Source organism: Lepidothrix coronata, unplaced genomic scaffold (assembly GCF_001604755.1).
Source record: "Lepidothrix coronata isolate B3197 unplaced genomic scaffold, Lepidothrix_coronata-1.0 Scaffold17, whole genome shotgun sequence".
Classification (NCBI taxonomy): domain Eukaryota; kingdom Metazoa; phylum Chordata; class Aves; order Passeriformes; family Pipridae; genus Lepidothrix; species Lepidothrix coronata.
In genome coordinates, this window is record NW_016690197.1 from 9,532,327 (window position 1) to 9,559,007 (window position 26,681).

At 44.8% G+C, this 26,681-nt stretch overlaps 1 long non-coding RNA gene across 2 annotated transcripts; it reads left to right on the forward strand.

Moving 5' to 3' along the window:
* The first annotated feature begins 12,830 nt into the window (after positions 1-12,830).
* Positions 12,831-22,062, forward strand: LOC108493470. Of its 2 annotated transcripts, none has more exons than XR_001873478.1 (3): positions 12,831-13,035; positions 19,060-19,311; positions 21,965-22,062. It is a non-coding gene; the product is annotated as an uncharacterized LOC108493470 (long non-coding RNA). The 2 variants fall into 2 exon arrangements; XR_001873479.1 differs by lacking the exon at positions 12,831-13,035 and adding an exon at positions 17,712-18,611.
* Positions 22,063-26,681: the final 4,619 nt, after the last annotated feature.

A 26,681-nucleotide genomic window follows, 5' to 3' on the forward strand; every position in this document is an offset into this window, starting at 1 on the left:
TACTCTCATCCCACATACATGTGTGTTTGTGTGCATGGGTCTCTTACCTATGAGTGCTTCTGTGAGCCTGGGCAGGGTATGACTAGCACTGATGTGGTGAGTCAGCAATGGGTCAGAAAGTGTGTCATCTCTCTGGGACTGATGAGCGAGGCCACACTGGGAATAGCAGAGGGTCTGGCTGCTGTGTAATGCACCCACTCTCCACCATTTGTGCTCATCGGATGAAGGCTGTTTTGACCTGAGTTGTGACCAGGTGTGGAGTAAAGCTGCTACCAACCTGGTTGACATGAGCATGAAAAAAATTTCCTGGTCCAGAAAGGTGGTTTTGTTGAATTTTTTTCAGAGTGATTATTTTTTGCAGCCAAACTTAGACTAGTGCTAAACCTCTGTGATTTCCCATTTCTATCAAAGTCTTGGCTATGGGTCTGATACACACGTGAAACCTCCCTCTGTGCCTTGGAGGGACTTTGGTTGGTACTTCTCATATGGAAGTTTGTGGGGATAAGGAGATAGAGACTCTGGTTCCTATTAAAAGTTTCTTTTGTGATTTCATATCAGATAGCTTCCTGCAGTGAGAGGTTGGATTTGTCATGGAGCCTGTGAGACTCATGTGCCAGGTTTTGGGAACTGGCTGGCTCAGTTGCCCTGATCCAAGTCAGACTAGAGTTTGAACTAGGCTCTTCTGCCTTGCTCACCCTGATTCTGTGGTCTCTTGAGGCATGTCCCAGTTTCAGGATTAGGCTCTTCCTCTGGTCAGTCATGGTATTTGAAGAGTATTTGGAGCACAGTGTTTTGGGAGATTCTTAGTTTATGACACACAGCATCAGTGTTTGTAAAATTGCTGACAACAGACCCCTGCCTTCAGCTTCTCTTCCTGTGATGCAGATGAAGCTTTTAAAACACCCTAGTTTAGCATCGCTTCTGCTATCTCTGCCATGTGCTCATGATCTCTGAGACAGGACCTTGAGACTTTCTTGTTTGTGCCTGCCAGGAAAAGCGTGCTTACATGCTGTTGTGCATGGCTGTATCTGACTCAGTGTGTTTGGGTTAAGGACCCAGATGTTGAGGGTACGTAGATGAGCCATCAGGTGTATCTGTATGTCCAGCTGTAGACGCCTTCAGCAATGAACTGTTGCCTTTGCAGATCTGGATGTGCTTGTATTTCTCTCTGAATCCAGGAGTGGCCCGTAGGTGCATCTGTGTGTAAGCAGCGGTGTTTGCTCTGTGCACGCCTGAGTGTGTGTCTATTGCAGGTGCATTGGTGGGAGCGTATGTGAGCCCGGCTCCCTTGGCAGGTGTCTTTGGATGCTGGTGGGTATGGATAAGGAGGGTGCAGGGCCATCCACCTCTGTCCACACATGCCTGCTCTGAGACAGAGGCATGAGCCAGCAAAGTGCATGCAGAGGGAGATCCTGGTGAGTTAACATGGAGCAAATCCCACCCTCTGTCTCCCTGCAGTGCCTCCATTAACAGCCCCACTGAAGGGGCTCAGAAGCAGCGTGGTTCTGCTCCAGCACAATAACCTCTGCGGCTTTGATAACAACAAGCCCCCTTAAGCCCTCTTCCTCCCCCCAGCTCCCCTTTTCTCTCCCCTGCTCCCTTTGAGCCCTGCCGACAATAGGCAGGCCTGCTGCAGAGCTGCCCACAGCCCAGGCAGGCACACAAAGCCGCCGAGAGCTTACAGGAATTCTTTGGCAGGCTGCTGGTTGCTGCGGAGAAGAAGAAGGGCCCTTCATACTCGGAAGCTGTCTCATTGCCCCTGGCCCTATTCTCTTCCCGTGTTTGATAGACACTGAGCCACGGTAATCTCTCTCTGCCCCGAGGGGAACAACAGCTTTTGTGAAACAGATTTTTACAAACTGTTTTGACCCCACATCCCCGGTGCCCCCCCTTGCCTCCCCCCTTCCCTTCCCTCCAGTTCACTGGCTGTATCAGTGTCACATAATTAAATCAGCTTTCCTGTTTGCCTCTGCTTCCTGCTAATTGTTTGCTCACAGCTAGGATTAGCGAGTCAGGGTTATTTTTCACATATCCTCACACAGGTTTTTCTGCTGCAGGAGCTCACTTCATGGTTCTTGGCCTCCCTACTGGCCTGTTCCTCATGCACTATGGGCAAACAGCTCTGTGGGCCTTGGAGGTGCATGGAGGTTGCTGGCTTCTTGAGACTTCTGGCAGTTCTGCATGCTAGGAAGTGGAGAGAACCTGTGTCAATATTTCTCACACTCTTTCTTGCAAAACAGGCTGAAGGAGTTGGAAAGTGGGGATGAGCCCACTGGGCACTTGGTGAGCCTAACACCCATTCCGCAGATCAAGTTGCAGCTCAGGGGCTGGTCAAATGAGGAGCTCCTCAAATGGAGGCTCATGATAATCCCTTTGGGAACTGCTGAGCCACACCATTTTAATGGTATTAGCATGAGGAGTAAGCCTAAAGCAAATACTTGGAGTCACTATTGCAAGTGCATCACAGTATAAGAAGTTATCTCCCATTAGCTAAGCCCACATAGCTGCTCAGAAGCCCCACTTGCAGCCTGCCTCAGCTAGGAGGCAAAATGAACCAGCTTACCCCACCTTTATGGTGTCTCTGCACTCTGAAGTTCACAGAAGCTAGAAGTGGATTCCAGAGCTCAGCTAACAGATCGCAAATGGTTAAGGCATAGTTACATCATCTTTTATGAGCCTGGACTTACAGCTTCAAGCCTGATCAAAATGCTTTAATAAAATATCTTGTTTTGAAAGGAAGAAAATAATTATTTGAATCAGCTTATTAACACATTAAGTATCTTTTTGCAACAAGCACTTGGAAAAATTCACTCTGATTTTCAGGAGCAGGGAGCAAAATATGTACAGCATACTCCCTGTTCTGTCCTGCAGAGCTGTTGCTGGTATGGCCTTGGTTTTTCAGGAGTCCATGTGATTTTAATTTTTTTTTCCTCTATTGGAAGAAATTTGTCCTGAAATCTCTCAAATGTTGAAGAAAACTTTACATGAAGATGACCACGAGATTCTGTTTTTCAACCACTCTTTTTTTCAGGGTTAACAACTTCTTTCCCCATGCTACCAATTAGTCTTTCACCCCTTGATGGCATGAACTAAGGATCTAAAGAAGCTTTAAATAGAAATTTAACTACTATTTTCTTTTCACTCCATGCTAAACAGACATTTTTAGCTGGGCATTTGAGGGCTCTTGGCTAATGGATAGAGTGGTCTTGAAGATATGAAATTTGTTTCCCTGTAAGTCCAGAGGTTATTAATTATAATAACTACTAAAATAACAGTGTTATGTCCTCCAAAAAATCTCTCTAGGTATTTCACACTGAAGACTTTACCTGCGAAGAAAACGTTTCTATTTCACATAGACCTTTTGACTTTTCACTGCAACTTCAGACTCCTTGAGTGACTAATCCTGGGCACTTGGCATTCCCCAGCCACACTGAATACAAGTGCTCAACTTTTCCTGCTCTGCCATATTTTCTGCTGGGAGATTCCCTCCCTGCTCTCAATATTCTTATATCCTTGTCACTGCAGTAGAGATCTTGTAGTTTCCATGTGGGAAAATGGATTTAGTAGGAAGAACTTGAACAGGAAGATGGCTAATACGCCAAGCCCTGTGTGATAAAGACAGATACCTTTTTACCAGGCTCTCAACACTGCATTACACTGAAAATGTACTACTTAGATGTACTTTGTGAAGGTACGGCAGAAACTTTGCCTACTTCCTGTATGCAGCAAAGGGTGTGCATTGTCCCTGACACCCTGGAAAGCGTGTTGGGACTCAGGTTCAAAACTGGATTTCCAATCTTCCCTTTCTCTGGCCAGAGGATCCCCATCTCCTCCAGCAAGACCCAGGAACGCGGACCTGCGTGCATCAGCCACCAAGAAACTCTGCTGCGGTGCTAGACCCTAAAACTGACCACTGTTAGCAAGCTGGCCAGGACCTGGCATGTGGTAAAGCTTAGCTATTCCATTCCTTGTTTAGATTCTGCCATCCAACTTTTCTGCTAGTACAGTATTAGATGGCATCCTGAGTAAATGAATCTGCTTTGTGTGATTGCTAATTAATTGGCTAATTATTAGGCTGACTGATGGTTTAGTTGATGATTCAGTGGTTGCTGGTAGCTTCGTCATATGGCTAAAGGCATCCTTCATGTGTTTCCAAGGGAATGGAGTGGATACAAGGCTGGGGACCAGAAGTTTCTTCTAGCTGTTCCTTTGCTCTGGATGAGTTTTTCCGCCTGGGACAAATATTTTTGCCTCAGTTTCCCTATCAGTAAGTTGGAAGTTAGCATTGATAGCTCATCGGGGTGTTATGGACATTAATTAGTTCCTGATTGTTAAGGGTTATTTGAAAATGTAAAATGCAGTTATCTGATTACCCAAGTAACAGGCTGGTTTTCTGGTTGGCAGGATGGCTAGCAAATTGGTGAGTTACTTAACTAGCTTGGTTAATGACCTGGTGCCATTTACAATGGGAACAAAATCATGTTAGGACAGTAATATGAGGCTTTGTGGTTTGTTTTTGGGTGGGTTTTTTCTTACCACCCCCTCCCCCAAGGTAATGAATGGTAGGAATACATTTATACAATATAATAATTTTAGATCAAAAATTGGTGCAAGGTTAAACTTCAGAGTTCTGTTTCAGAATCAGTCATAATTCAGATTTAAGTATTTCCTTGGAACAGATTTCAGCCCACGCAAGATAAGCCTGAATAAATCACAGGAAAGGCAAGTTTTCACCACGTAACAAGCTGCCTGGTGGACGGCTCGGGGTGGGGATGCCTCCGAGGAGGAGCCTGGCCCCTTTCCCCAGAGGATGCCAGGGCGCTCGCCTCCCGGACCCGAGTGTCGGGCGGGGCCGGGGCCGCTCTCCGCGGTGCTGAAGGACCGTCCCGTCCTGCGGCTGCAGAGCGGGGCCACACGGGATGAGCGGAGAGGTTCCCTGTCGGCTTTCCGGGGATCCGTAACATTACCACATAAAAGAGCCCATGGTCTGGAGACACCCGCTGACTGCGAACAGGCAATGATACACAAGCAAAATCAAATCAGAATTCAGGGGATCGTTGGGATGAACTGTCCCTGAGCTGGAGTTCTCACCCATCCCTACTTTTTTGTGAAGAGTAATTCCAGGACTTTCTCGTCAGCTCCACAAGCCACTGCTTCTTCAATCAGTACAACTCTCTTGAGTTACAACGGAGTCTGAAAGTACCAGCTGTTGGCAGGATCTGCCCAAACTTCTAATTATCAACCCCTATTTTCTGTTTTCTTATGAATGTTTTGTCAAACATTAACCACATGGTCTCAGATCTTGCAGGCTAGGTGTTTGCTTAGCTGAAGTTTTACATTTATTAATTAAGTTATATCTTTTGGGAAAATATAATTTTAAACAATGTCATATTATATGTTTCTCTGAGTAGAACTAGCATGCCATGCTCTGGATCACAGTGCTGGAATTTGATGAGGACTGAGCTTTATTCAGGATATCTTTAGTCTATACCTCTGCTTCCAAGGAGAGATCACAGCTATCTAAGCAATTCTGACAGATGTTTGTCTAATCCATCCTTAGAAACCTCCAGTGAAGTAATCTTCCTCTCTCCGGGCAAATCTATTGCAGTACTTACTCCTCTAACATTCTTGCCAGTGTCCAGAGTAAATCTCTTTTTGTTGCAGTTTAAGTCCATAACTTCTCTTTGTATCTGTCAGTGACATGGAAAAAATTTACTCCTTCTTTTTTTCACCTATTAGTAAACTGCTGCCATGTCTCTCCTCAATCTTTTTCCCCCCACTACACAATTCCTGTTCTTTTGGTCTTCCATCTCATCTTCACAGATGTCTAATCATTTGTTCCCCAGTCTGAGGACTCGGAGTCCTGAGTAAATTTACACATTGCTTAGATTGCCCCATATGGAATCAGGCTACAAAAGGAGGCCTTTCTGGGATAGATATAGCGGGAAGAGTAATTCACATGTCTGCCAAAGGACACTGCTGTTCACAATACTGGTGTGGTGGCTGCGTTTTTTTTTTCCCCTGAAAAACTTGACATAGTTGACTCATGGATGTGATTCATCATCACTCCAAGATATTTTACTGCAAATTTGATGCTTTCTAAATTGTGTTTGCACAGCCAATTATTCTTGACAGTGTGGTGCCTGGTCTTCTCTCTTTTGATTTGATATGAGGTGGGGCAGTATGTAGTTTTCTTACGTGTTGGGAAAGCAAGCTAAGAATGTCTTCTTTCTCCTTTCCACCCACAGAAAAAAATTGGTCTTTTCTCATTGTGGTTAGCATTAGTGTGGTGAAAATCTGATAACTTCTGCCAGGCATCTCTGTTTGTATTTCTTATAGACAAGTCTTCGGTTACAAACATTTTAAATAGCATTCTCATCTTCTACACTGCTCAACCTGGATGTGCTCAGGAGTACAGCAGAGTGAAAGAGATTCATCGTTATGGCCAGTGCCTCCTTACTTACTGAACCCGCAGTGAGTCAGGGTCTGGTGAAGAAATGCTCATTGCATGGTTACTGAAACGGCAGTTCCAAAGAGATGTTGGATGAGTTACTTTTCCCCAGTGGTAATTCAGTGCTTTCCTCCGCTTTGTCTAAAGGTGTGGCTCTGAGTCACAGATGTCATTGCTGAATATAATGGGAACTGTGGTGCTTGCACAGAGTGAGTTAAATGCACTGAAGCATAAAGGGTTTTCAAAATGGATCAGATGCCTTTGGATCTTAATTCCTGTGTGCCTCAGTTTCTTGTCTCTAGAATGGAAATAACAAATCCCATTTCTGGAAGATAAAGCAGGTTCAACTAAGAAAGGCACTACCACTCCTGTGATGAACATCAGAAAAAAAGCCACAGGAGGAAGAAATGTATGATTTAGTCTTCAGAAAAAGGTTTGTGCAGTGCATAGCACCTAAGTGAACAAAGAGAAAATAAAATAAGGGCAGAGTCACTTATTAAGGAAACACCCTAGATGAAGGAGCGATTTCCTTGGAGATACAGTTGAGATTGTGTAATTGAAGCTGATTACATAATGTAATATGTATTTAGGGGCTCTAACACTACAAGGCAGTTTTAATTCTGGCATTGCATCCTTTTGATTCCTTGGCTTTGCACTTCAGGCAGGATCTGTTAATATTTTAGGCAGTGATGTGTGTGTGTGTGTGCACATAGTGGAGGAGACACTGCATTTAGTTGCCAGAAAAACTAATTTGGACTCCACTGGAGCTGTGAAATGCTGCTTACCCTCTTGTGTTATGGGAATATCTGGGGAATGGAGGGAAAAAGTCTCAAGAAGCCCTGTGTGGTTTATTATTTTTCAAATTTTGACAGAAGAAAAGGTGAATTGAAATGTAGCCTTTCAATAACAAAAAAAAAAAAAAAAAGAAGTGTTTTAATGCTCTTGTCATTCCCCTCCCTTCCCCTTCTTCCAGTTCGGAAGCAAATTTAGAGCTGGCTGGATACAATTACAAGGTGCAAATGACCCACTGCCAGCAAAAAAATTCCAATTTTCCCTTCTACTCAGAAATCAGCCTCACTGTGGGGTCCTGCTGGTAGCTGTGAGGATGCATCACAAGCTTGGTGGAGACTGTTTCTCACCCATGGTAGGAAATGTCTTTTTTTAAATACACGGTAAAGGAATATATTTTTATCATGAGCCCTTTGTTAGCTAAGGGCTAATGAGTTTGAGCTGGTGGGATCCCCTGTAAAATGTTGATGAATGCTGAAGACAAGCAGTCTGGTAGGGCTATCTTAGCACTGGGAGAGAGAGTGAGAGCAGAGCAAAGTAAAGGGGAGAGGCAAGGAGAAAGAGGTTGGGGACAAACTGAGAAAAGATGAGGAAAGGGAGCAGATAAACAGTTGACATGCGATTCAGGTCCCTAATTACAGTATTGGCTAATCTAAATGTTCACCATAGGCACAAACAGCTGTGATCAAGGTCCTTCCTGTTTTCAGCAGGAAAAGAAAACATAGGACAAGATCAACTCTGGACTTTAAGAGCCCCAGAACAGGAGAGGGGTGTCATGTATTAATTGTGGTGATCTACATGACTGCCTGATGAACAGAGATCAAAAAACTTCAAAGAAAAGCAGAAATTACCTCACTGCCTTCATGGAAATATTCCCACTCTCCCAACTCTACTCATCATCAAGTCTGGACATGTATCACACCGCACAGTTGGTTGTGCAGGAGGAAGCTATCTCATTCCTGAGAGGTCACGTCTCCCCACATTTGTATATTCCAAGAGCTTGCTCTCTTCCCCGCACTGCCCTGAAACAGGTAATCTTAACCACAAAGTAGCCAAGACAGTTCCCCTAATGCATGAGCATGGAGAGATTTTTCTTTGAAAAGCCCCTGAACGTTTCACCTCTACTCAGAGAATTCCTGGTGATTCTATATTCCATATCAAAGCTGTGATCAGCCTTAAGTGTCTTTTAAAAACCATGGAAACTTTTTTCTTGATTCTATCAGATATTTCGTCTGCTGTGCTGAACAGTGACTACACAGCCTGAAGTTGGATCCTGTGTTTGAATAAGAAAGTCTTTATTCCAGGAGAAGTAATATTTATGTGTTCTTCCAGGAAAACCAATACCTCCATCTGTAATGGGAACTGGTGGTGAAGATGGCGATGTTGTTTTGGCACCTACAATGAAGAGGTGAGGCTGGGCTGTGTATTTTGTGTCTCAGAAAGCGCAGATTTTTTCAGCTGGTGACCACATACATGTCCCGGGAACACGATTCCCAGGACAATCTGGAGAGAAAGCAAGCTTTTAAACATCTCTTACAGAGATGACTTTCTGTGTCTACAAATATGGCCCCTTCCAGCTTTCCATTTTGATCCTAGAGCTGCTAAGTGGCACGTGTCCACCAGAGGGCATGTGGGCCATTTTCTCCTCCTGAGCACAAGAAAAGGTAGAGAACAGTTTCCAAAGCAAGTGCCCTTCCAAAATGGGATCCTGTACTGGCTGCCTTGGCTGTTGTCATTGCAGCTGGGCTGTTGAGGAATGGTACTCAGACAAGTGAGCTGGCAGCAGTAGGGCTGATGTGACTGACTCTGAGCCACTACTGCAGTATGCAGAGCTGTTCTGGTGTGATGTGGGGTTCTGCCTGTATGAAGGGTTAAATGTAAGTCTTTATGGTGCCGTGACTTTATGATTCCCTAGACTTGCATTTCAGACCCCTGTATATGCACATGTGTATATACATCCACGAGAGAGAGAGATACACACATGTGCACATGTACACACCCACACTTGCTCACAGAAGTATCTATATCCACACAGGCCCACTCTATAGCTTGCAAAGTAAATTAGTCTTAAATGACTCTTTGGAAACAAAATAAATCAAATAGCATAATAGTACCATCTTTTTATCTCATTTGTTCCCATACAATTAGTAGTTTTACTGCCATGTTGTGACAGGTGACTGTGTTTGACCTTTGCCGCTTGGGTGGTTGGCTGGTGCTCAAACTAATGAAGACCCTTAATGGATTGGCTTTTGTGAGGCTGTGAGCGGTGGGGTTAAAGAGAAAATGGTGCCTTAGACAGAGTCCAGAGAAGATCCTTCAATTAAACCTGAAGTCTATTAGCAAAGAAATATTGAGGAGGTTGAGAGTTAGCAATGATTTAACCAGCAAGTCTTCCTTGTGAGTCGTTTAAAAAGAAGAAAAAAAATCTCCCTGGTTATTTATTGTTGAGTGTGTGGTTGGACTCTCATCCTCTTGGGTGAGAGGGTGGGAGCAGAGCCATTGACTTGGAGAGGCTGAGGCTATTGGGCCCCACACCCAAGTTTGTTAGCCCCTTGCCTCCCACACAGCCGAGCTTACTTTGGACAAAAGAGTGAGGAAAAATAAAGCAATGTCAGGAACAAATGAAGAGTGATGCTGGGGAAGATAAAACCAGATCTCTGAGGTAAATAAGACTTTTTGGAACTTAATTGTTTTTCATGATGTAAATAAATTACCGTGAAAGAAAGGGAGAACCGGCAGCTTCTGGGCAATGAGTCAGAGGGCAGAGCCGAGCTGTAGAGCGTGAGTAATAAACAGGAGTGGAGGGAGGTGGATGAGGAGGCTGGGGCAGGACAGGCAGGGTCTGTCCAGAGCAGCACAAATGGACACAACAAGGAATGTTAGGTGTGAGGGGCAAGGGATGGCTGACTTGTGAGAGTACTAGGAGGGCCAGGCCTGATTACAGCAAAGGGCCAGAGGTCCATTCTCTTGCTGTGTTAGATGCTTCAACAAAAATCCTGCATGGCAGATACAACAAGCCTGCTGCTCCACAGGATCTCCTCCTGCCTCCAGTGGCTAATTAGATAGTTCCTGTCCCTTGCAGTGTCAAAGGGACACTGAGCATTTCCCGTTCCTTCCAGGAAGGCTTCCTTCCTTTTGTTTTTAAGACTTGGTTAACTTTCAGCCTGAGCATCATCTTGCAGCAGTGTTCATGGTCTTAAGCAGAGCTGAGGCTGCCTCTGGCCTACACTGGTCCTTTGGGTGATATACTGTCCCACAGTTGAGAGGTGGGAGATGAGAAGGATCTGATACGGGACAGATTGAAGCTGATTGTTCTGAGTGGAGAGACCTGTCTTCTTCCCACTAGTCAGCCAACATCTAGATGCTGTTGGGGTGTCCTAGAAATTGTTGGTATAGCTGAGACTTTCATTGCCACACACTTCCCCTGCCTCCACACACTATGTAGTAAACTTCCAAGAATTCAGTGTGAGCCAGGCAAAGGCTGAGATGGAACAGGAGTGAACAGTGTCCTGGGTCCTGACAGATGGGACAGATGGGACAACCCATAGTGTCCTGGGTCCTCACATGCCTCCATCAGACTGCCCCATGCTGTGGGGTGGTTTGGCATATTGGTGCCTACATCCTTCAAGATGCTTCAATGATCAGGAAATTGGACTCTCTTTAAACCCTCTGGTTTCTCCTGAGAGACATGATGGCAACAAAATGGGAGGGAACTAGGCCCAAACTACGTACACAGATGCAACTGGATTTGCCAGGTCTGCAGCCTATTCTAGCTACTGGGAAAGGAGTTGCTCCACTTCAGCTGAATCATCATGTAGCTTTGAAACACCTCAAGCGTAATGACCAGCTATTCCTGTTCCTGGGACATTTCACCTCAACACCATCAGACAGGACTCCAAAACTGAACACCCTTCTCCAAAAGTCCTCAAGCATCATGGCAGGCCCTCAGAGCTATACTCAAGAATTGCCTAAGTCTTCATGTCTTTATTTCTTCTCTCTCTCTCTCTCTCTCTCTCTCTCTCTCTCTATCTATCTATCTATCTATCTATCTATCTATCTATCTATCTATCTATCTATCTATCTCTCCTTCCTCATGGAGTAACTCCTTCCCTTCACTTCCACAGTCCTTCTTCCTTTCTTTTTCTTTTCTCTCACTCTTAGACACACGGCTTCCCCCTCCTACCTCCCCCTACTTTGGGGATAATTTAACATGTTACACACTAACTTTCCAGTAATGGCACTCCGGCTTTTTGAAATTCTGCTTCCCTGTTTTATAGCTGGGCCTCTAATGGTTATCTCGCAGCCCTGCCTCTGGCAATCATGTAAGGAATAAATAGAAGCTGACACAGTAATTTACTTAAATCTTCTCCACACTTTTGCAGCATTTTCCTCCAGAGGATACCCCCGAAACAACAATTATTTGAAATGTCATGCGTTCCTGCCCCTAGGCTACCGACAAATGAACATTAAATCTATTAACAACAAAAAAAATTAAATGTTTACTTTTCTGCGAAGGTAAAGGAGAAGCTGGAGAGAGGGAGGGATGTCTCCAATAAATTTCTTCTCAATAATAAAGAGGTGTAGTTAATGTTCTCTTTAAGCGGAGTCAGCTTGCAGCCCACATCCTATGAGGACAGAGATGTGATGCCACAGAACTACCATGCAGCCTTTGCCAGGGCAGCTCCAATAGCCTCATTTTTCCAAGCCAGGGAGCTCAGTTTTAGGTTGGTATTTTTGCAGATTAAGTAAGATACGCAGTGGGCCAGAAGCCGTGAACACGGTGTTCTCAGTTCTCAACCCATCTGGAGCAGTGGGAGAGGAAGCATTACCCCCTGGGCAAAAGGAGGTTAAGAATATAGCTCATCTGCTTCATAGAAAGGAAAACTGAGCATTTTTGAACTCTGCCCCTATACCCTGCAGAAGGTCTAAGCCGGAGGTAAGGCCCAGCTCCTCTTCTTTTCTGTCCCATGCTCCCACCCCTTCGCTCAGCTTTCCTGAAAACAGGTATGGGAGGGTGGGACCACATGAAGGTGGACTCAGCCCTGCACATGAGCCCTGGTGGAAAATGGTGTGAATATGGAGAGTCACTTGCATCCACTTGCTGTGGATGAAAGTTCCCATGGGGATCTGGGCAAAACAGGCTTAGGAACCAGGCCTAAAGCATGGGGAATCATTTTCCATTCTGCAAATGGGGAAGTCCAGGTCCAGAGTAGGTTAGATGCTCAACAAGATACAGTAATAGAAATAGAAAGAAGTATCCCAGCTTTATTCTGATTGCTTCATACTCTCTTGAAAACACTGTCCCCCTGCTTGAACTTTTCAATTTACAGCTATTTTGGAAAATGTTCCTTGTCCATTGATTCAGCCTAAGGTTCTCTTGGGAACCACTGTGTTTATACAGCCAGGAACCCATCCCTTTGACTTGGAAATCCTCTCTCCATCTGAGTTTAGGGATTTAAAGGAACCAAAAGGATCACAGGTCTTCTTGTGAATGAACTCATGAAGGAAAATTTCTCATCTGATGTTGAATGCTGCAGACCCCACAGAAAAAATTGCTTCTCTGTTCTTTTTCCCTTCTTTTCAACAAAAGAAGCTTGGGTATAGACCTCAGAACCTTGGAGAGAGTGGCACCTCTGACATGCTGTATGAACCAATTGTTATATGGAGTGTGAACAGAAACCTGTTATCCCCCTTTTGAAGAGGACACATGAATATTTGACCAGCCTTATATTCCTTTGTGCAGAATGGCCAGGCACTTAAAATTTTGTAGTCACCATGGTTCACCGTATCACCAGGTAAGTATGTCAGGTTGTGGGTTTTTTCCCTGTAGACTGGGATCCCACTTTTTGGCACTGGTTCTGATTTGCAGAGCCAGATTACAGAGGAGATATCCACTAGATCTGCTGCATCCAAGTCTCAGTGGAGTTTACTGTCCCAATCCTAATCCATTTCTTCACTGCTGTCCCAGTCCATGTACTAAGGTGGTTCATGATATGTGGATGCTCAGTCAGATATCTGTGATGCTATACTGCTGTGGCACTGAGATACCTTTGTATCAGTGGGAGATAGTGCTCATGTGATGATGTGTATTTGGGAGAAGATCCTCCAAGGTAGCTCCCACAGTCCTATGACATAGGCCTATGCTCTCACAGGTAGTTTATACAGTCTGATCATTCAGGTCTTCTGAGTCCTATGGATCCCCTTGACATTTTGTTTGCTACCTGCTATGATCCTTTAAGGAATAAGAAGAAAGATCATCTTCCAAGTGTGTAATATGTGTGTGTCTGGAAGGAGTGAGTTGGTTCTCTACTAATAATCCTTTAACATCCCTGTGTGTTTCAGAAGAGGAAACTAGCTCATCCAAGGAATCAGAGTTTAGCTCTGGAAGAACAATTGCTTTGGGCTCTTCTCAGGCTTGGTGCAAATACTTTGCCTATTGCCTTGCACTGCCACGACTGCATAGAGAGTGTGTCCTTTGTCATCCAGAGAGAACGGGCTTTGTGGGTGTTTCCCATTTAGTTTCTGAAACAATCTCTCCCCTTGATAAGAAAGGGTTGTCTTCTTCCCCTGATCAGGCTGAGTGCCTGATGTTTAATGATACATAAAGAGCAAGGTAGATATTACATCTATGATCAGTCAGCTCCACAACATACATACTCTGTACAGGAAATCACACAGCTTGTGATTTACAAAGCACAGGCTTCTGAATGGATCTTAACACAGACCTTAGAGTGTACTGTAGATTCTGCAGTATACACTGCAGGTGAATTCTGTCTCAGTATTGCAATGGATTGATTTAAATAGTTCCACTGCCAGCCAAAAATTCTAAGCGCCATAGCACATTTATGAGTTATCCTAACACACAGAAACACCAGTGGTCTAATATATTGGGATGGACTCTTAGATAGCATATAGTATCAATACAAATTAGTGTCTGCCATTATAAACTGCAGGGCCTCAAATACGTTATCCTATTTCTAAAAAAAAAAATAAGCTGGAACTTGGGAAGAGAATTCATCAGACTACTTTGCATTATTAAACTTCCTTCTGTAATGTCTCCACTTTGATCTCTTCTCTGGCCAGATTCAGATCCCAGTTCCTGATTTCCACCAAGGAAAGTATATAGAGAAGCTGGGTGCCTGCACATTTTTTAAAGCTTTGTAGCGTGTTCTTGTGCTCTCAATTCCGGATAATGCTGGATCCCTTTTATCCAGCCCCTCCTCTTGCCCTTTCAAGTGTAAAGAAGACTACTGTGCCCCCCCATCGAAGTTAAAGGGAGGCTTTAGAGAGGAAGGCTCAGCACGCTGGGGCTCTTGAGCCTGTGTTTAATCTCTTTTCCCGTTCCTCTGTGCTTCTGTGGCTTCCCTGCCAGTTTCTTTGTTGCCAAGTTTCTCATTTCCTTTTATTTGTGTGTGCGGGAGGTTGCCAGGCTCACTGGAATGCAACTGAAGTCATCTTGAGGGGACGCGCCTCGGCCCCCGCCCCGGGTGATACATGACCTGCCTCAGCCTGCTCGCCCACCCCGGGCAGGCTGGAGTGGGCTTTCCTGGCTGCAGGCAGCAGGAGAGCCAGGGAGGGCAGCGGGACAGCAGAGGTATCCACTGGCTGCTGGAGCTGGCTCGTGCAGGGTTGGTGTGTTGGATGTCATGCAGGGTGTGAGTAGGATGGAGATCAGGGGAAAAGGGATTGAGAGAGAGCACCTTGACCTCTGGGCTGCTGTCTTGCTTGGAGAAGGAGAGCAGAGACATGTGCAGACTTCACCAGGGTCAGGGGGCCTGGTTCTGTCTCAGTTCCTGCCTAACCTCAGGTGACCTCAATGCAGTGCCCCAACTCCTGCCCTGTTCCACCGAGTGACGCTGGGCTGAAGGTGTGGCCTTTATCTGCATGCTGGGACGTGCTCTCAGGATTAATATGGGCTTCATTAGGCTCACGAAGGAGAGAGCTGGAATCAGACTTCAGGGCCAGACATAGCTCTGAGGAATTCATTGGTCTTAACAAGTGACAATAGAGACTGTGTTCATGCTATTTGCCATCCCTCCATCACGAAGGTACCTTACTAGAAGACCTATATGTCAAGGAACATGGGAAGGGGATGTCCTGGGTGGAATGACATTAAGCTTATCCATGGGCCCTCAGCCTCTGACTGTGTAATGTTGGAGGAATGGCTATCAGCAGATCAGGCACTGTTGTACCCACTATGGGTCTTGTTAATCCAGATGCCAGTGTATGCACTGACTTCTAGGCTTGACCTTGGTTCTGCCTTGTGGTCTGTGATATACTGAAACTAGGAGTCGCTCACTAGAGGAGTTCCCCAATGTAAAGGAGAGCAAAGGTGTGGGATGATTTTGCTTAGGATGGACCTGAAGTGTCTGGAACTGGCAGTTTGCTGTGTAGCAATCTGCAGTCTGCAGTCCTGTTTGGGGCTGTCCCATGGTGCAGTGTTGAGAACATTTAAGTTTTGGTGTTATTTTCTGCTCATGGGCACTGAGAGCAACAGTAATGATTAAGAGCCTTGCTCAAAAGCCTCAAAAAATTCCCCTGTAGCTGTGAGTGGTTCTTGCTGTACTGCACAGACCAGAGCTGTTAGGCTCCTGGACGCTCTGGCTAACAATCAGCATATCACTGCCCGAGTATCTGCCAAATCTCCCTGCTGCTTTGTTCAAGGAGCATTTGTACTGCCATTGTCTCTGTTCCCTTTGGACAGGCCCATGGGGTTGTGCAACTCTGAGTTTGTGCAGCGTCTACCTGGATGTAATTGTTTTGGCTTTGCACCTAGAACAGTCTGTCAGTCCACAACCCCGAAACTCCTGCAGGAGACCTGGAGATTGCATCACATATCAAGGGGAAGACTGACTGATAAATATATTGCAGTGAGCAGAAAAAAGAGTCACTTGTAAATACCCTTCTATGCTTTGTTGTGGTGCTGCTATTTCAACCCAATGGTTTAAGTATCCTCGCAGAGGGGCTTCCACACTTGAATTTTTTTTCAAGATAGTTCCTTGCTGTACATCTGTCAGTTCCTGAATCGCTTTTATGGAGGATTCCTCCAAACTTTCCAAAACTTTTAAAAATGAAAAATGTGTTTTCTTAACTAAGATATTGTGAAGAAAGTTTCTGATAAAGCCACTGTCTTATTCTTGTGTTAGAAACACTTTCAGTCAAGAATATTTCAAGAAGTTTCAGTTTTTGCTATATTCCTTTTCTATTCTGTCTTCTTTTATCAGATCTTTTCATTCTTGATTTTCTTCACCAGGATGACTTGCTATAGGATAGCAGAGCAGAAGGAAAGCACATCATCTAACCCCTCTGATTCTCCCCTGCTGCTGCTTGGCATCCACATATACTGTGTATTGCAAGAGAAAAGCAAGACCTGGAAACAATCTGCTGAGGGTTTCAGATTCTCTCTGTTCCTCTCTTCCAGCCCATTAGGTCAGAAAGAGAATGACTGTCAACAAGTGTTTCATCTGGAACTGTAGTCCTGGGATTTCCTTAGATTTTTACCACAGCTTGAGCTGAAGACTAGTTTCCAACTATCAGTCACTCTTGGCTGAACCTCTATTTTGATTTTTCAGAGCTGACTTCCAGCCCCTGCTCCTTTACAATACCTCGTTTGCACTCATTCAGGGTGTGGTTGGATCAGGCGCCAACTTGGAAGAGGTTCCTACTTGTGCTTGTTACTTTGTCTGGACACAACATGGCCCTAAACTGCAATGCAATTATTCCTTGAAAAGGGAGGAGGTTTTGTAGGGCATTGGCCTGGACCAACTTCTGATCAATATTTTAGAGATTTCAATAATAAAATGAAAACCAACCAGAGAGTAGCAAATTGGAAGAAGGTTGCAAATCCTTTGGAGGACAGGATTGTAACTCAAAATAGCTTGATATGCTGGAGAAATAAACTAAACTTAGGTAACTCAGTAGATGCAAAGGCTCAGTTTACATCTGATTAAGGAATGGGGAAACTAGTGCATTGTCTAGGGGGGAGGGCAGAGCTTAAACTGTGTGGGAGTCACTAATGTTGCACTCTTGCAGTAAGAAAATGTTAGGGTCTGCATTTTATCAATGCTAAGGTCATTGCTGAGACACAAGAGGTCCCAGCAGCTCTCTGGCATAGTGCAATGGAGTCTTATATAGTGCTGAAGGCTGCCATAGGGCTGAAAACCAGGGCCTGTGAGGAAAGGTTAAGGAATTGTTTTATGTGAAAATGGACGAGAAGACTGTGCGGGTAAAAAGCTCTGTTTCCCAGGGTATAAGTGAATGATATCAAGAAGCAGGTAAACAACAATTTTCTCTGCCTGCCTGCTAACAAGCAGAAAGAAACAATCATCCCTAGAATGGAGGGAGGTGATATAATAAAAGCCCTTGCTAACTCATGGAGAATAGAAGCACCAGCAGAGATCACCACGCAGATGCTGGAATCTTGGCTGAAGGTGCTTCAGAATATACCTCAGCCAAGGATGGTCTGTATGCATCTGTCTCAACAGGAATGTAACTGGGTCATTGCATTGCCTTTTTTTCCCACTGCTTTTTCTGCATCCTTTTCATCTGCTTGAAAGCTGACAGAGCAGTGGGAACTTCAAAGGAATTTGTAGTTTGAGGTTTTTCCTTTTCCCTCATGGAAAACCTCCAGAATCAATGAAAACATAGAGCACATGCTACGTATTCCCCCAACAGAAAGCAACGCTAGCAAGCTGTTGGGTACAAAATGCTTTGAAATTTCCTGTTTGGAAGACAACTGATTATCAAACAACTGTTATACCGTGCAACAGAGATCACAGTTCCTCTTTGGTGCTGGAAAAACTAAGGATTAAACAGGCTTCTCCTAGGGGAGGGATCGTTTGGGATAGGTGTCCCCTGCAGAGCTGCAGTACAGTAAGCCCATGATTCTTTCACCAGCCACCAGCTCCTGTGTTCCAGCCCAGGCCATTGGCAGCTCAGAGCTCTCCCCTTCTCCCTGCACCCCTGGAACATGCATGGCTCGTTAACAGCAACCTGGCAATCAGAAGAGCCTGCTATGGCAGCAGCAGCTTTTCCAGAGCTGTCCCACGTGCAGTGCAGGGCAGAGGCTGTTTGCCAAGGTGAGGTGCTCCCAGCAACAGGCTGAGATGGAGCCTGTGGGAGAGAGCATTTGTCCTCACCAAATGCAACCAGCTGGAGCAAACTTTGCTTCCTTGCAAAGTGCTTCCACCTTGCAGTCCTGCCTGCCCAGATACTCACCCTGCTCCCTGATGCATACATATGCAGCCAAGTGCCAGGGAGCAGACAGAGGAAGAGCCATCTGGCTTCTACCAAGCTCATTCCCACGTTGGAGCTGGGGGAGCTGCTGGAACAAAAGATGGCATCACTTGGGAGTGCCTGGACTAGAGAGTTTGTGAGTACTGCAGGAGTCTTAAGCTTGCTTCTTCCACGCTCATTGGCTTCCCAGCAGCAGGTTTCCCAAGCTGCTGCGCTCATGTGTGTTCCCTAGTAGCTGAGCTGTGGTCTCCAGCCACTCTCCCTGTCAGGGGGACTTCTGCTGGACTCATGGAAAACAACATATTTTTCCCCTCCTCAGCCCACACTGCTGCCCTTGTGGTAGGACCATATGGGCCATTCTCATGGCTAGGACACCTAGGACAGCCTTTGACAAGGCTGACAGAGCCAAATCCCGTGGTGCCGGCTGAGATTTTCCTGGCTCAGGTTCTGCTTCGTTCCATGCTAACTCCACACAGCTGGGCTGTGTGGGGCTAGTCACCAGGGAACAGAGGCTGGCAGAGATGAATAGAGGATGTGAACAGTTCCCTTGGTGCCCTTTTCCCTCACTCTTGTTTCCCTCTCAGCAGGGGGAAGCAGTCTCTGCGTGGTCCTCTGCCGATTGCATCGGGGAAAGTCATTAAAAAGAATTAAAAAGGAAACAGAAAGAGACGGAAGACGGGGGAAAAAAACCCAACTAAACAGCCCCAAACAGTTATAAACTCAAACAAAAGAACAACAGGATCTTCCTGCTCAAAGGTCTGGGCCACTCTTACCTTGACGGCAAAGGACAGCAGTACTCCAGCGATTTACTGGGAGAATGGAGGAAAGCCTTGGCTGTATGTCTGCTGGGGCAGTGGTGATATGGGTTGTGGGGCTGGTTGTGGAAGCTGTCATCTGATTGTTCAGATGGGAAAAAATATATATCTACAGAATTAAATTAATTACACAAGGTTGAATCATCCATCTGCTGAAATTGGCAATGGTTCGGTATCTTGGCTTTTGGAGAGGGAATAGTGTGCAAGATACTATCCTGGGGGGCAGTGTCTCTCCTCCATTTTGCTGGGGGGAAGCATCAGCCTCTGTTCGCAACTGCTCTAGCTGGGGAGCAAAAGAATGGGATGGAGCACCTGGTTCCTCCTGTCCTGTCTCCAGGGAGGATTTGAGCTCCAAGGTTATGCAGTTGTGTCTGATCTGGAAAGATCTGGTTTATAATCCAAATACAGTACTATAAAGGTTTCCCCAAAATAGTTGCCTAAATTTTGAGTCTGTATTGAGATACAGAAGTCTGGGCTTTTTTGGATGCCAGCCACTCACGTGTTCTGAATTATGACTGAACATGGCCAGTCATCTTTAAAAGGTTTGATATTTGAGTTCTGGATGAGTGCTTGAAGCCTAGAGCCTGTAAAACACTATGGAGGGCTGTCCCAAGGTCCTCACCATCTCCACTTTCCTCAGCTTCTGCTTCAACACCCGTCTGTACCTGCCTGAACATGTCATGTTAGGACTCTGTGACAAAGACAGAAACTTTAAGATAGCAGTGAGATAATTTTTGCTGCAGTAAGAGTGGCCTGCAGGCTGGGGACAGGGATGGTGATGGGAGAACATCTGAAGATTACTTGAAGAATCTCATTCTGAAGCCCTACGGGCCACACACTTGCCTGGGTCTGACACAGTCACTGGTTCAGGTTCCTCCTCAAACCATCACAGAAACCGCAGCATTTCCCCCGGGTTTATTTCTGCATGCTTCAAATGAGTTGGATTTTCTCACCCAAGTATTGGCCCCAGGAAAGCTCCTGGACCATTTTCCTATTAGCCCTCCTTGCTAGTGTTTTGCTGAGGCAGTTTGTAGCTGCAGATGTTCCTGTGCTTCGGTTACCAAGGCTTAGGCTACAACTGTTGCAGAAATCCTTAATTCTAGCACAGTGGATCCCCGTGAATACGGTAGATATGTTTGTTTATGTCTCACCTAGCATACCACAAGCTGAGACGGAACTCAAAGGGGCTAACACTGGGGAGGTTTGGATCATGTACTGAAATAGGTTTAGCTGCTGTGCAAAGTATGTTTTTCATTAGTGGTGCTTTTAATAGCTTGCATTAGTTTATTTACATGTACATTCTGGCATATACTGCTGTATATTAATAGGGGTCTCCGCATTTATATGATTAGCCGTATTCTTCTAGGTATAACTGTGTCCGTGTTGTTAAAGCTTGAAGGTTTATCTTTATACAGATTACCAGTATTGGGGTAGTGTCGTGTTTCTGGGATGTGCTGAGGTGTGTATTGTTGTGTGCTGGATGCATCCCTCCCTAGGGGTGTTTCTGTGGGGTGTTTTGAGGCATTCACTCTGCTCGTCACCATGGGGACAAGCGGGAGGGGGGCGGGGGGAAAGGAACACAATTTGTATTTCTTAGTGTTGTGTGATTGTGCTCTCACAGTGCCTCAAAGTGAAGGTGCATGAGGAACTACATACCTCTGTCCTGCGTGTTTCTCTGTGACAATAATATGCACGCACACATGCACTTGCACATACAGGCACACACCCTCCAGGCTCCAGGGCGTGTAGGAGAGAGTGTGTGTGTGTGTCTGAATGCTATTTAAATAAAAAAGAAAGGAAGTGAATCAGGGTCGTTTCCATTTTAATTGTAAAACAGATAAGCACTAAACACTTTGAAAAAGTAAATGACTTGAGAATAATTACTATCTATTACTCTGCGTCCCAGGGGGGCAGTTGGAGGAGCCCAGATGGCTACAAAAATGGGATTTAGCAGAAAATTGAAGACATTATTCACCGTAACACATTATCAATTACCTTCATATCAATTACAATAACCTTACATTAGAAGAAGGGCCAGGAGACTATCTTCAGCCCCCAGCCTGAATAGTAATTGCACTACCCCTATGGATGGTGTGTGTATATGTGTGTGTGTGTGTGTGTGTGTGTGTGTTAGAGAGTGGGGGGCACCCCAGGGTTGTGCAGGGGTTCTGGCAGCTCCCACTGCTGGGAGGAGGGGAGGAAGAGGGTGAAAGCTGCCCAGAATAGTTTTTCCTCCCCTTCCTACAGTCACCTCATGGAAGGTTTTCTTCTGTCCTGTTTGTGTGGTCTAATAGCTTGAAGGGCAGCTCATGTGGCTCCTTCCAAAAAATTCTGCTTGGCTTGCCATTTGGGATGTTCAGGGTCTCTGTGCAGACACTGCTGTTTCGCACCAGCGTCCCTTACTTTCCTCTTCCCTCTCTCAGCCATTTCAGCCAAGCTGCTCAGTTTGTTAATAGGGGCTGTTGTGCAATCTGAGGTTCTTTTCTGTATGATCTACCTTTCTTGGTATAGCAATCTGTGCAGGAGGTGGAGGCCCTCTGCCAGACCCAGATGGGGCATCAGCTCGTGTTTCCTGTAAACACTCACAGAGAGATCAACGCAAGACCTTTGATGGCATGCAGAGAGGAACCAACCAAAAACAATTTAAAAAATCTCTCCTCTTCCTTTTCTCCAGAGATGGTGGAAGGTGTCTCAGGGAGAGCAGTACCAAGGCTGCTTCAACAGGCTGGTAGCATGAAGGTAACTCTAAGGACATCTTGTTGCCTGTGGCTGTGTCTTGTTGCCAGCTGGGATAGCCCTTGGAGCTGCTGGTATGTCAGTGCTTCTAACTGTAGCTGGCTAATGCTTCTGGCTTGCCATAGTACCATTTTGAAATTTTCCCTCCTGGATCTGGACTTGATCCAGCTCACCTGAGTATACATGCAACACCCAGACCTAGCTGTTGTGATCCCATTCTCTGCTACAATCCAAACAGGTTTCACTGCCGTGGCATCCTGGCCTGTGCACAAACTTGTGTGTAAGATAAGGATTCGGACACATCAGGGCACTTATGAGTTAAACGGTTGGTGACACTCCCTCTAGTCTCCCCCCTTTCCCAAATATGCACTGGAGTGTCCAGTGGGTTAGTGCAGAGAGGACTAATTGCTATTAAAAGGCTTTAATCTGGGAGATTAGTGCTGGCTCCAGGCGGTGTTTGCACATGAAGGAGATGTTTCCGATGAGATGAACTAGAATTTGTCCCTGCTGTTTTGTTGATAGAAAATCATCTTCCCCTTGGTTTTTTCTCTTTATCTCTGTCTCTCTTGCTTTCTTGCTCTCTCTGATCATTTTCTTTTGCCTTTTCCTTGAAGTTGAGCTGAGAGCTTTTTTATATCTTGGAGTGTCAGTCCTCTTTGACCTTTGGGGTCAGTTGTTTTTGCACATTCGTACAGACATGCATGTGTGCACGCATAGATGTGACTGGAGTTTCCTGATTCAAAGTCCTGCAGGAAATAGATCCTGATCAATAGAAGTGATGATAAATATATTTTTCCCTTGCTTGCTGTTGAGCCTTTTGTGGGTCAGAGGGGCCTGCAGAACCCTTCCTATAACATGAGTCAGGCCAGTCCCCTTCTCCTGGGCAAAGACTTGATCCAGAGACCATCAGGAAGAGGTGTCGCAGACTGAAAATCTTAAAGGTCCCTGCAGAAGTAATTAGTGGGAGGTAATTAAAAGATTATGTATGGGAAGGTATGGAGCATTACTGGACCTCTGGCATGACCCAGGAAATGTCAGTATTGACTTTGATGAACATTAGATCAAACTGAATGGAAATGATTCTGATAACATGCCAGATGTGTCCAGAGAGCCTGTCCATGAAGGAGACATATTTGACCTGGGAACACAGAAATCTTTGTTCTATACTTGCTGGAGGATCCAAAAGCAGAGATGCTTGTTCTGAATTTACTGTTTTCAGAAATCCACGAGTGTCTGTCGGGTCTGACTATCTAGACAGGTAATCCCTGCTGTGCCTAGTGTCCAGTTGGAATTTTCAGAGCACCCTTAGGAAGTTAAGTGCCAATTCCCGTTGAAAAGCACAAAGGAATAAATTCTGTTTACGTGTAACTTGAGTGGAAGGAACCGAAGACTTTGTATCCCAAAGAATATGTGAAAACTTTATCAGAAAAGGAGGACTTGGGTAGAACACAAGGTTGCATGGTCCTTCTGGCCCAGAAGGTTACCAGACAAAAGTTATGAAAGAGAAATGGTAAGAAAGAATGAGTGTCTTCAAATCAGTGAGGCCAAGAATCAAGGGGAGAGTTGGGCAGGGAGAAAAAATTGGTTCAGGATCTGGGTCTTCCAGTCAAAAAGGTCAAGACTTCCTAAGGAAGAAGTGCTTTTATGCAAAGCACTTTTATTCTTCTGTGCACTGTCTGAACACCGTGGGCTTTGCTCTTTTGCAGGATGCTGCTGGAATATTCCATCAGACTGCACCGTCATTATTTTTGCCATAAGTATGTATTTTGAGGAGGTGTAAATGAGGCACTGGGAAAAGAGAGGGGGAAATTAAGTCACCTTTGTATTTCTGGAGGCTGTTTGACTCTCCAAAGGCAACTGTGGAGCCTGTTGCTTGGCAAAGTGGTGTGGTGGTGTGTTGTTCTTTGTTTTTTTTAAAGCATCTGAATCTGATGTGAAATGTCACAGCACCGTCCTTTTAGGACAACCTTTTAGTGGGCTGCAATTTTGTATAAAGGTAGTAATTTCTCACTCTCTTTCTCTCCATGCCCCTGCCTGAAAATCCAGACTGTTACTGTTAGCCAGCAGGAAGGCAGACCTACTGCTCATGTAAATTGCTCTAGTTCTGTTGTTTGCCCTTGTTCCCTCAAGTTTGCAGATAATGCTGGTGTAACCAGCATAAGGATCTGGCCTCTAGCATGTGTTTGTCCCATCTGCTGTCCAGCATGTTAATTTTCATGGAAGACACAAACTTGCACGGACTGTGATTTTAAGGAGGGGCCCTTTTTCTTTTCAGGAGCCAACTGCAAAGCCTCAGGGGCCAGATTCTGAAAGACAGTCAATGCCAAGATCTGGAGGAGCTGGGAACTTGTGTCCTGGCAATTTCTGGCTTGTGGTCCTATACTGACAAGACCATAAGGAAAGAATCATGTGTTAGGCATTTTTGTAAAAACAGTGATGATGTTAAAATTTTGTTGGTAGCAACATTCTTGGGGGACCAGGCTTGCAAAAAAGGGTTCAGTTGAACCCTTGAAAGAGGCCCTGAAAAATCCTCAAGGGGGTTAGAAATAGTGGAAAAGGGAGTATATTTCCACTACCATTGTCAACCAAAGTAAAAATAATGATTTCTCCAAAAAAAAAAACCAAAAAGGAAGAAAAAGTAACAGGTAGAAGTGAAGGGATTTGTTTCTTTGACTGTTTCTCTTTAACACTTTTATTTCAATAGGAGCAGAAATATGTCAGGTGATGGCTCAAGTGATTTCTTCTTCCAAGTATTTGATGCTGAAAATGTTTACAAATATTAATAGACAGGCTTCTTAACATGCCCAGTGGTCTTGTAAGTCTTGTGTTTTGGGTGCAAGACTGTCAATACATGAGATTTTCTAAATTATTAGACATGATGTTAAAAAAAAAAAAAGAAAAGAAAGAAAGGAAAATAAAAGGACCAAACCAAAAAATATAAAGATATTTTGAAAGTGTCCCAAAACTGAAAATTTTTGAGTCCACCTCAAATATTGTTTATTGTGGTTAATGTTTGATAGGATACATTTCTTGATTGTTACTGCCCTTATCCAGTGGCTTATTGTGTATTTGGGTGGTAGTGTTAGTAACTCTTTATTTTTATTACATATTTTATGAAGTTTCTGCAGCTCTTAGAATCACGTAAGGATATGACAATATCAGTGGTCCATTCAGTTTGTTATCTTATCAATGTTTCTGTTCCAAGATGAGCATTAAATCAGAATAAATAGCTTGAGAACTTATTAGAAGCTTAATATTCAGAAGGTACTCAGAATCTATGATATAATTAATTATTTTAATGAATTTCAGTGAAACTTCTGGTTTTAGCAGATATGGCATACCGTTTTTTAATGACTATGTTGAAAATATCACAGATAGGCTTCTGGTCACTTTTAAATGCTCATGGAAACCGATCTTTTATTGTATGTATCTCACTGCATGGTTGGAACCCCAGGGGTCTACATCCAGGGCACTTGGAAGGAGCTGGCCACTCGGTGTTTGGAGAAGTGCTTAGAGCTTTCCATGTGTTGAACCTCTTCAACTATACTGGTAAAACTTCCACTTGACTTCAGAGAAATTTCAGTCACGTCCCACATCCAGGAGTGCAGTCCAGTCATGTACACGACTTGCACAGAAGTACCCCTCAAGACCACGGGAAAGCGTGTTTCTGGGAGGGAAGTGCGCTGATGTGTGGAGTAAGCAGAAGAGATGGTGAATGGTGCAGGACCAAACTGGGAACAAGAGACTTATAGGAGAGATATGTAAAGGACCATTGTAGAAGGTGGATTCCAAAAAATGAAAGACTCTAACACAGGTGTTGGAATTGGACAGCTCCATGGACACAAGGCAGCAGGGAGCTCACTTGGCAACTAACTAATCCCTTTTTTCTGAGCTGGAGCCAACCAAGGATGGAGCTGCCTCTTCTAGCCTGCCAGTGGCCTTAGAAATTTTAAGGAAACCTAAATTAAACCTGGCTTCTGATGGGTGTTTTGCCCTCCCAAATCCAATTAGTCAATCACAACTTTTCACTTAGCTGCAATGACTTTAATTGGATCAGAATAACAGCAGGAAGGATAGAAAATGGCAGGATTTTACTTAGCATGCAGGGTGGAGCCTTGCAGCAAGGATCATCATTATCTCTAGCACAAGCTGTAGAGTTCATCAGAGGTGTAAAAATTCCATGAGCAGACCACATGTATGAAGTATTTTCATCTTCTTATAAGCTGTAAGTATCCACATGGAAAGCTGTAATAGGTGTGGTGGTCCAGCCTACTATTCTCCCGTGTGTGTACTTCAACCAGCAGAACTTGGCTGCATGCAATACCTCCTTTGCACTTGGTGGTGTGAAGGGGCTTTTGGACAAGTGAAAGGCCTGTGAATGTCCTCCAAGTCTTTAAAGCTGAACACAATCTTAGAGCTGGGTAGAACTGAGGCCTTTGGAGAGTGGATTTTTTTTGGACTGCCATTCAAAGGTGTAGGGGCTGTAGTGAAACACAACAGCTCTAAAACATGCATTCCTGTCATGTTAGTGGACCTGGGGTAGCACCACCAGATGAACTTTAATAGCCAAATTCCAGGGTATTAAGACAGTGACAATGCATTAGCACCAGCACAAGACTTGGCAATGACAGAGATGATCTAGCAATGCTACTAAT